Source organism: Nannospalax galili, unplaced genomic scaffold (assembly GCF_000622305.1).
Source record: "Nannospalax galili isolate Female #2095 unplaced genomic scaffold, S.galili_v1.0 scaffold1736, whole genome shotgun sequence".
Taxonomy (NCBI): Eukaryota; Metazoa; Chordata; class Mammalia; order Rodentia; family Spalacidae; genus Nannospalax; species Nannospalax galili.
Genome location: NW_008338645.1, coordinates 665,764 through 675,408, shown reverse-complemented (window position 1 = coordinate 675,408; position 9,645 = coordinate 665,764). Strand labels below are relative to the sequence as shown.

The window sequence follows — 9,645 nt, the reverse complement described above, 5'->3', positions numbered from 1 at the left end:
TCCTGGTGTGGGCTCAGGTCAAAGTTGAATCCATCTAAATACCCCAACCCTTCTTTAATTTTTTTTTTGTCTATTTGAGACAGGGTCTCCCTGTAGTCCCAGTTGACCTGAACTCACTATGTAGACCAGGCCGGCCTTGAACTCACAGAGATCCACCTGCCTCTGCCTCCTGAGTGCTGGGACTAAAGGCTTGTGCCACCACACCCGGCTCTTCTTTAAATTTTATCTATTTATTTATTTTTGGTCTTTTTGAGACAGGATCTCCATGTAGCCCCAACTGTCCTGGAACTCACTATGTAGACCAGGCTGGCCTTGAACTCACAGAGATCTGCCTGCCTCTGCCTCCACCTCCCCAGTGCTGGGATTAAAGGTGTGTGTCACCATGTCCAGCTTTAAATTTTATTTTTATTTGGCAGGCTGAAGTGATTGCTCAGTGGTTAAGAGCACTGACTGTTGCAAAGGATCTAGGTTCCCAGCACCCACATGGCAGTTAACAACCATCCATGACTCCAGTTCCAGAGGAATCCAAACCCTCATCTGACCTCTTGTGGTACTGCAAGACATAGGTGTAGTTACACACATGCAGGCAATACACTTATGACAAATAATAGTGATAATACTAATAAGTTTTTTTTTTAGAAGAAGCATTTCATTACAGCTTTAACATACTCAATAACAGTTTCCAGAGCAAAGATACAACTCTTTCAAAAGTGGCTATAAAATTTTTAGGTTTGCTGTTGAATTAATACAGTTATACAATATTGAACTCAGTATAAGCCCTGTAAGACATAAAATTGAATGAGTTTTTAACCTTTAAAAAAGATCTCCATTTCATTTTAGAATATATTGTTCCTTACAGAAAGACTCATTGTTTTTGCTACTAACACTGAGATGTTGGTGTATGCATCTCTAATCTGTATGTATCTGATTATTACTAGTCATAATCAGTTGCACTCGGCTCCTTGGCACCTGTGTATGTCTATAAAGCCATTGGGTAGATTTCAAAGTATTTTTATTTTACGAGTATGGGTGCTTCGTTTGCACGCATGTAAGTGCATCATGTGCATGCAATGTCCGTGGAGGCCAGAAAATGGCATTAGACCCTGGAACTGGAGTTACAGAAGGTTGTTTGCTGCCACGTGGGTGCTGGGAATCAAACCCAGGTCCTCTGCAAGAGCAGCTAGTACTCTAACCACTGAACAAGCTCTCCAGTCCCCAACCCTCCAAATTTAAGCCATAGCTGGTGTACATTAGGAAAGCCAGCCCTTACAATAGCCATACTCCGAGCTTACCCCAAGCCCTCCACATCTCCTTCCCACTCTCCTCCATGCTTCCACTCCAACCAGCATACCAGTGCTCAAGGGGCCACATATAGCCAAAAAGCCCTAAGGGTACTGTTCACAAACACTGAAATGAATGGCCTCTTTAGGGCTGCGGAGTGCACCGCCTGTGGAGCAGGTCTGTCCAGATGCTCTCTCCAGTTTTCTGTTTCTCACTGTGAGCCACACCCCAGGTCTGTCCACCTCACACCAGAATCACCCCTCAGGTCTCTCTCAAATCTGGATGGATCACCAGCATCCAGAGTCCTCATCTACTGCCAGAACCACAGCGTGTACAGCTCAGAAGATGGGGTAACTGCTTTGACTACCAACACAGATGTAGATTTGAAAGAGCTGCCCATATTAGTACCAGTTTGGAGGACGAGGAGGATTGGTTGGGATGTCCACAGCCAGACATGTGGCTAACAACCATCCATAACTCCAGTTCCAGGGGATCTAACACCATCTTTTGGTTTGTGTGGGATTTGCATGCATGTGTTGGACTCACATACATGCAAGCAAAACACTCATACTCATAAAATAAAAATAAATAAAAATTAAAAGTCAAGAAAAAGCAAAAAAGAAAAGATAGATAATAAAGAAAGACTACCAATGTTGATGTCTGGTCTACACAGAAACACATTCACATTGTCACCCCCACACATGCACACACAACACACACATGCATGTGCAACCACTTACACACACATGCATGCACGCACACATACATACCACACACCTACATGCACATGCACACCTCACACTAAAACTCAAAGTAGAAAGGTGTTTCTGCCTGTGGGAGCAAGCCTGCCCTCGACAGTTCTGCAAAAACTACCCAGCCAAAGGAGCAATGAGATACAGTTCACGTCAGTTTCCCAAGTTACCAGCAGAGGGCATCTTCCATAATTTACAGAAGCATTGTAGGAGTCAGTGCTTTAAGCAAAAAGCCTTTCCTAGATTCCAGGCTCTGGGAGGCTTTTGATATCTAAATGGGCAAGACTTGAGAGAATCACTAAATGCATACATTGTCCCTGTGGGAAGTTCCCTGTAGTGCCTGCTCATCTGCACCCTTTCTGCTGACCCAGAGTCACCTTTTATGACCACCCATCTTCATCACCCACCATCACAGGCAATTGAACCATGAAGTTATTTTCTGGGGACAGAGTGAGCTTGCTCCAGGTCAATATCATCTTCCTCAGGGGAAAGTCCCACATGGTGACATTCGCCCTGAGAGGCGTGTGCAGTGACTGCATGGTGTCCGATGTGCTTGGATGCTGGTGTTCTCAGTGCTGCCAACCCTCATGACTTGGGGGACCACCAGGATGTACCTGCAAGGACAGACAGACATGAGGGACTCCGTGGCAGGTGAATGCCTGGAGCTGGGAGCCATGCCAGGGAAAGTCACCTGAGTCCCCTGGGTTCCCTAGACTCACAGCAGGTTGGTGTGGCTCAGATGGCTGCTCATGAGGATCAGAAAGAAGCCCAGGATCCAAGACTGATCCATAGAGAGCCCAAGGCAGCAGGTATATGACTCTTCTGTGTCACAACCCTGGACTGTTGGCTTTGGCTTGTCCCGGCTGAGTTAATGTCTAAACAGTTTGGGGAGGGGAATACCTGTAAATCCAAAAGCAGGGGGTGAGGGGCTACCCCAAGTTTCTCAGCCAGACCTCCAAGGGGACTTTTCTGGGGGTTTTGAGTGGCAGGAGGGGAGACCACAGTGTCTTATCTCCTACTCCTGGCAGGGAGCCCTGTGGCCCCAGGGCACCCACCTCATGGCAGTCTGGATGGGTGTTGTGAAATTGTTCAGTTTCTGGAACAGCTGCTCCCACAGCTCACCATCAGCACTTTCTTCCTTGTCCCCAATTCGAGGCGTGAGAGAATACTATGGCGCCCAGCTGTTCTGGCTCCTGCTATATTGAACATCTGAGAAACACATGGATCAACAGCATCTCCCAGGGCTGTCAAGAGGGCTCAGCAGTAACAGGACTTGCCACCAACCCTGGTGATCATAGTTGGATTTTCTGAACCCACATGGTGGAAGGAGGAAATGAACTGTCATAAGCTGTCCTCTGACCTCCACACAGGTGCTGTGGGTGCATACACACATATACAAACAAACAAAATTTTAAAAAATTAAAAAATATTCTTTTAATTGGGCATGGTGGTACACATGTCTTTAATCCCAGCACTTGGGAGGCAGAGACTGGTGGATCTCTGTGAGTTGGAGCCCAGCCTGGTTTACATAGCAAGTTCTAGGCCAGCTGGGGCTACATAGTGAGACCTTGTTTCAAAATCAACTAACCAGTCAATCAACCAACCAATCAATCAGACAAACCAAAAACAAGAACAAACAAAAGGAGTTCAGAGTCATCTTTGGCAACATACAGAGTTCAAGGCCAGGCTGGCTTCCAGGTTATCAGGTTATATCAAGAAAAGAGGGTTGGAGAGATGGCTTAGAGGTTAAGAGCATTGGCTGCTCTTGCAGAGGACCCAGGTTTGGTTCTTGGTGGTTAACAACCATTCATAACTCCAGTTACAGGGGATCCGACACCCTCTTCTGGCCTTGCATACATGTGGTGCACATACCCACACACATATACACATAATTAAAAAAAATAAAGTGAGGAGTAACTGAGGATGACCCCTCCAACGCTGACTCTGATTCCACACGTGCACACACCCACACCCTCTCCTGTGCTGGCCTTCAGCCTCTCTGCATCCCATGCATGGGCTGAGCTGACCCCCTCCTCACAGGAGATGGCTGTGCTTTAGTAAATCAAGCCCATTGTCTGTTGTTTCTGACCTACGCCAGTCTCTTTGTCCAGAAGGCAAATTATACGTATTAAAACCAGGGAGGAAACCACATCATGCTTGAAGCATTTGTGAAAGAAGGGCTTCCTCTGTCCCCACTGAGACTCACTGGTTGATTTCTGTGCCTGTTGGAGATAATGTTGAGCCAGCTCTGGTATCTGCTCCAAAGCAGTTGGAGTGACACAGAAATTCTGAATTTTCCTCTGCTAGATAGGATGATTTGTTATTTTTTGTTTTAATTTGGAGACAAGCAAGCTATTCTGTAGTTTAGGCTAGCCTTGAATGCATTATGTAGCTGAGGATGACCTTGAACTTCTGATCCTCCTGCTTCCACCTCCCAAGTGCTGGGATCACATGTGTGTACCACCACACTTGGTTTATGCAATGCTGGGAATGGAACCCACAATCTCATGCATGGTAGGCAAGTGCTCTGCCAACTGAGCCCTAGCCCCAGTCTCAGCTTGGACACGCTCACCTCTTACAGGGTGCCCAGTGATCCAAACAATTTTAATTTATATACATGTGTGCTTGTATCCAAAAAGATTCAATAAGCAGGGACTGGAGAGCTGCCTCAGTGGCTAAGAGCACTGGCTACTCTTGCAGGGGACCCAGGCTCAATTCCCAGCACCCCCATGGTGATTAGCAAGTGTCCATAACTCCAGTTCCTGGGGACCCAACGCCCTCTTCTGGTCTCCATGCACTTCATGAACGTGGTCCACTTACATGCATGCAGATAAAATACTCATATACATAAAAAAATTTCCTGGGCCTGGTAGCACATGACTTTAGTCTCAGTACTCTGGAGGCAGAGGAAGGTGGATCTCTATGAGTTTGAGGTCAGCCTGGTCTACATAGTGAGTTCCAGGCCATCTGGGGCTACAGGGAGACCCTGTCCTTCCAAAAAAAAAAAAAAGAAAAAAAAAAGGAAGATTGAGTTAGCACCTTCTGTGGGCCTGGTTCTAGTTAGCACTCTGGGAACATAGCCATGAGCGTGATAAATTCCCTCCTGTGAGTGAGAACATTTCCTGGGAACTACTAAAAGCCCAAGGCATTTTTTTTTTTCTCCTTAAACCTCGCATCTTTCAGCCAGGTGTGGTGGCACATATGTTTAGTCCCAGCACTCTGGAGGCAGAGGCAGGCGAATTTCTGTGAGATAAGAGGATATAGTGAGTTCCAGGCCAGTTGGGAGTACAGGGAGACCCTGTCTCCAAAAGACCAAAGTAAATAAATAAATAAATAAATAAATAAATAAATAAACCAACCGAACAAAAAAAAAACCCCAAAACAAAAAAAAACCCCAAACCCCCAAACCAAAACCCAAAGAACGCTTTGCATCTTTCAGTGAGATGCATGAGGTAACACATGCCTGTAATCCCAGTACTCAGGGATTGAGGTGACACATGGCTGTGCTTCAAAAAACAAAAGAACCCCACAAATTAGAACAACAAAAACCATACCAACAGGAGCTGGAAAGATCGCTCAATAGTAAGAGCATTTGCTGTGAAAAGAAGGAGGAACTGAGTTCAAATCCCTAGCACTCATGTAAAAAAGCTGGTCCTGGGGCTAGCGAGATGGCTTAATGGGTAAAGGTGCTTGCTGCCAAGCATGACACCCTGAGTTTCATCCTTGGAATCCAGATGGTGGAAGAGGGAACTGACTCCTGCAATTTGTCCTCTGAGGTCCACACAGGCACCATGGCATGTATACAGGCAATTGCAAGCATACAGAAAGTAAATAAATAAAATTAAGAAGAAAAACTCAGATGGGGGACAACAGAGGCAGACTCCTGATGTCTTTCTCTGGCCTCCACTGACATACCTACGCACATACCACACAGACAAAACACACTTGCAGGTTCGTAAATTTTCCACATCTCGTATCTGTAGCAAGTTAGACACTAAGAAGGCAGGTGGACTCTAGCCCGCTGGCCTTGAATTTGCGATCCTCCTTCTGTCTCCCAAGTGCTGGCCTTATGGGCCTGGGCCACTATACCCAGCTACTGTGTTTTTTGAGTCTCATTCTCTAACATAGGCTGGCTTTGATCTCTCTCTCTCTCTCTCTCTCTCTCTCTCTCTTTCTCAAATTTGTGTGTGTGCGTGTGCATGTGTGTGTGCTATGTTCTGAGTGTGGAGGTCAGAGGACGATTTGCAGGAGTCAGTTCTACCATGTAAGTCCTGGGGTCGAATTCAAGTTGTCAGGCTTGGTCGCAAGTTCCTAAGCCATCTCAGCAGCCCTGGTCTTGGACTCTCCTTCTCCTGCCTTAGGCTCCGAAGTGATATGATTTCAGATGTATAGCACCACACTTCACTAATGGTTGATTCTTAATAGTACCCACTGTGCACCAAACCCTCCCTCCCTTCCTTTCTTACAGCCATGCAGAAAATATTAGACCTCATGGACAGGTAAGAGAAACTGAGGACTGGCACCATGGTGTCACTGTGAGCAATAGACAAAGAATCCACAAAATCAAATCCAGACTTTGTGTGGGAGAGACTGGGGATGCTGTGCAGTGGGAAGAGCATGGGACTGGCATGTAGGAAGCCCTGAGTTTATCCCCAGCACTGCACAAACCAGGTGTGGTGCATGTATCATTCCACTTGGGTGGTGAAGGCAGGGGGATCAAGAGTTCAGTCTCCACTACACAGTGAGTGTGACACCTGCCTGGGCTACATTTAGAAAAGAAGAAAAAGAGGAAGAAGAGGAGGAAAAGGAGGTGGGAAGGGGAGGGGGAGGAGGAGGCTTTTAACTTCTGAGCAGTCTTACCCCCCCATCCCCGGTTTTTTCTCTTAAAGACAAGGTCTTGCTGTGTAGCCCTGGCTGTCCTGGAACTCGTGGTCATCCTCCTAGTTCAGCCTTCTTCACCGCTGGCCTTCAGTGCTGGGGTCTCAGGAAAGCAAACCAGGCCAGGCTTGTAGGGGGTCAAGCGTCATTGCGGCCCGCCAGCAGAGGCCCCAACAAGCCCCATCCCGGCTCCCGCCTCCCTAAGGAATGCCGGCGGTCGGGGGAGGCGGAGCTGGCCTCTGCTGGAGCAGCTGCTACTGCAGCGGCCATCCAGCCTGCCTCCCTCCCCCAGGCCAGTGGGGTTTGCAGGCGCAGGCGCCAGGGGTGGGAGGAGCAGCTTTGCCAGGCCTCATCCCTCCAGGGATGAGGGGCCTGGAGTCTCCCGCCTCCTCCAGGGCACTGAGCCCAAGGCTTCCCGGGAAATGCTGGGAAGGCTGAGAAGGCAGAGGACTGATCATTCATTAAATACCTAGCAGGCGCCAGCCAGTCTTCCCTAGCAACCCTGAGCTCACAGATGAGAAACTGAGGCCCACCAAGTGGGTGTCTCAGTGACCCAGTGCAGTCACTTCCCACCCCAGCAGCCTTGAAGTTTCCAATGACTTTGTTCTGTTTGATGCAGGGTCTCATATAGCCCAGGCTGGCCTGGAACTCCTTACATAGTGAGTATGGCCTTGAACTTCCTATCTTTGTGTCAACATCTCCTGAGTCCTGACATGAGAAGTGTGCATCATGCCAGCTTTATTCCTGGGTTTACTGTTGTTTGTAATTTTGTTTTTTTGAGACAGGGTCTCCTTGTAGCCCCAATTGTCCTGGAACTTTATGTAGACCAAGCTGGCCTCAATCTCACAGAGATCTGCCTGCCTCTGCCTCCTTCCCGAATGCTGGAATGAAAGACGCTGTGCCACCACACCTATGTTTTTATTTTATTTTATTTTATTTTATTTTATTTTATTTTATTTTATTTTATTTTATGTATACGAATGTATTGCCTGCATGTATGTGAGTACACCCGTGTCATGCAGTGCCATGGAGGTCAGAAGAGAGCTTCGGATTCCCCTGGAACTGGAGCCATGTCAGTGCTGGAATTGAACCCACGTCATCTGCAAGAGCAGTCAGTGCTCTTAACTGCCGAGCCATCTCTCCAGCCTCATCGTATTTTAAAAAATATATCATCTGGTCAGGCGTAGTGGCGCATGCCTATAATCCCAGCACTGGGGAGGCAGAGGCAGGAGGACCTGTGAGTTCAAGGCCAGTCCAGGCTTGTTCCAGGTCAGCTAGGGCTACAAGGGAGACCCTGTCTCAAAAAATAACAACCAATAATAAAATCGTCTGACCTTATACGATATATGCAATTCATAAAAGTTAACATTTGTGCTATTGCATTCCAGTTTTTTGAGAGTCCTAGGGATCTGAACTCTGGTCCTTAGGCTTGTATGGAAAGTGTTTTACCCATTGAGCTGTGTCTCCCCAACCCCGTTTGTTTGTTTTTGGAGACAGGATCTTCATAAGTAGCCTAAGCTGGTCTTAAACTCACTATAGAGCCCAGGCTGGCCCCAAACTCATAATCCTCCTGCCTTAGCATCTCCAGTGCTGGGATGACAGGTGTGTGTGCCTGGCTTTTGTCATTGAATTTGTTTTCCTTAAGGCTACAGCTGCAGGCCTAGCTCGTTCTCAAACATCCTATGTCTATCCCCTCTCCTGCAAAGGGGTCGTATCTGGGCACTGGGACTTTGGAGAGAAGACATTTACTAAGAAGTAGGGAGAGTCCAGGCACCACCACCTTTGAGTTCATTGTCTCACCAGAATCTCGAAAGTCAGCTAGCCTGGGCTACTCAGTGGGGGCATTGGAGACCCTGTCTCACATGAGGTAGAAGACTAGGACCAACACCCAAGGTTGTCCAATGACTTTCACGTGTGTGCTGTGACCCATGGGAGCCCACATTCAGATGAACATACAAGTGCACGTGCAGAGAGAGAAAGAGAGAGAGAGAGAGAGAGAGAGAGAGAGAGAGAGAGAGAGGAAAAGAAGGGTTAGAGAGGGAGAAAAGATGGTGTTTCAGGGAAAGGACGGTGCTCAGATCTGCCAATGGAAAGATCTGGAAGTCTGGGTGTGGTAGTGTACACTGCTGATCCCAGCACTCTTTTTTCCCGATTTTTAAAATTTATGTGTACAAGTGTCTTACCTGCATGTAAGTGCTCCAAGTATGTGCGCAATGCCCTCAGAGGTCTGGAGACGGCGTTGAAACCCCCAGAAATGGAGTTATGGATGATTGTGAGTCACCATGTGGGTGCTGGGAACTGAACTCAGGTCCTCTTGAAAAGCAACCAGTGCTCGTAACCACTGAGCCATCTCTACATCCCTTCTCCTTCTTCCCTCCCTCCCTCCCTCCCTCCCTCCCTCCCTTCTTGCCTCCTTCCTTCCTTCCTTCCTTCCTTTCTTCCTTTCCTCCTTTCCTTTTTATAGCAATTAAATTGTTAATTGACAATTTCTCACATGTACATAATGCATACCAACCACTTTCACCCTGTATATTTCTTTCTTTTCTTCCTTTAGACAGAATCGCAAGCCATGTCTGGCCTCAAATTTTCTGTGTAGGCAAGGGTGATTTTGAACCTCTGATCCTCCTGCCCAGGATTACAGGTATGCACCATCGTGCCAGGTTTATGCAGAGCCAGGAGTGGAGCCTGGGGCTTCCTGCATGCTAGGCAAGCTTGTGGCTAGTTGGGCTACAGT

At 47.4% G+C, this 9,645-nt stretch overlaps 1 long non-coding RNA gene across 3 annotated transcripts; it reads right to left on the bottom strand.

Moving 5' to 3' along the window:
• Positions 1-2,180: 2,180 nt before the first annotated feature.
• LOC103734315 lies at positions 2,181-7,193 on the bottom strand. 3 transcript variants are annotated; one of them, XR_003849563.1, is made up of 4 exons: positions 6,894-7,193; positions 3,089-3,406; positions 2,753-2,933; positions 2,181-2,647 (listed from the first exon to the last, which is right to left on the bottom strand). It is a non-coding gene; the product is annotated as an uncharacterized LOC103734315 (long non-coding RNA). The 3 variants fall into 3 exon arrangements; XR_607272.3 differs by having other exon boundaries at positions 3,089-3,340; positions 6,894-7,192; XR_003849564.1 differs by having other exon boundaries at positions 3,089-3,242; positions 6,894-7,188.
• Between the last annotated feature and the right edge of the window lie 2,452 nt (positions 7,194-9,645).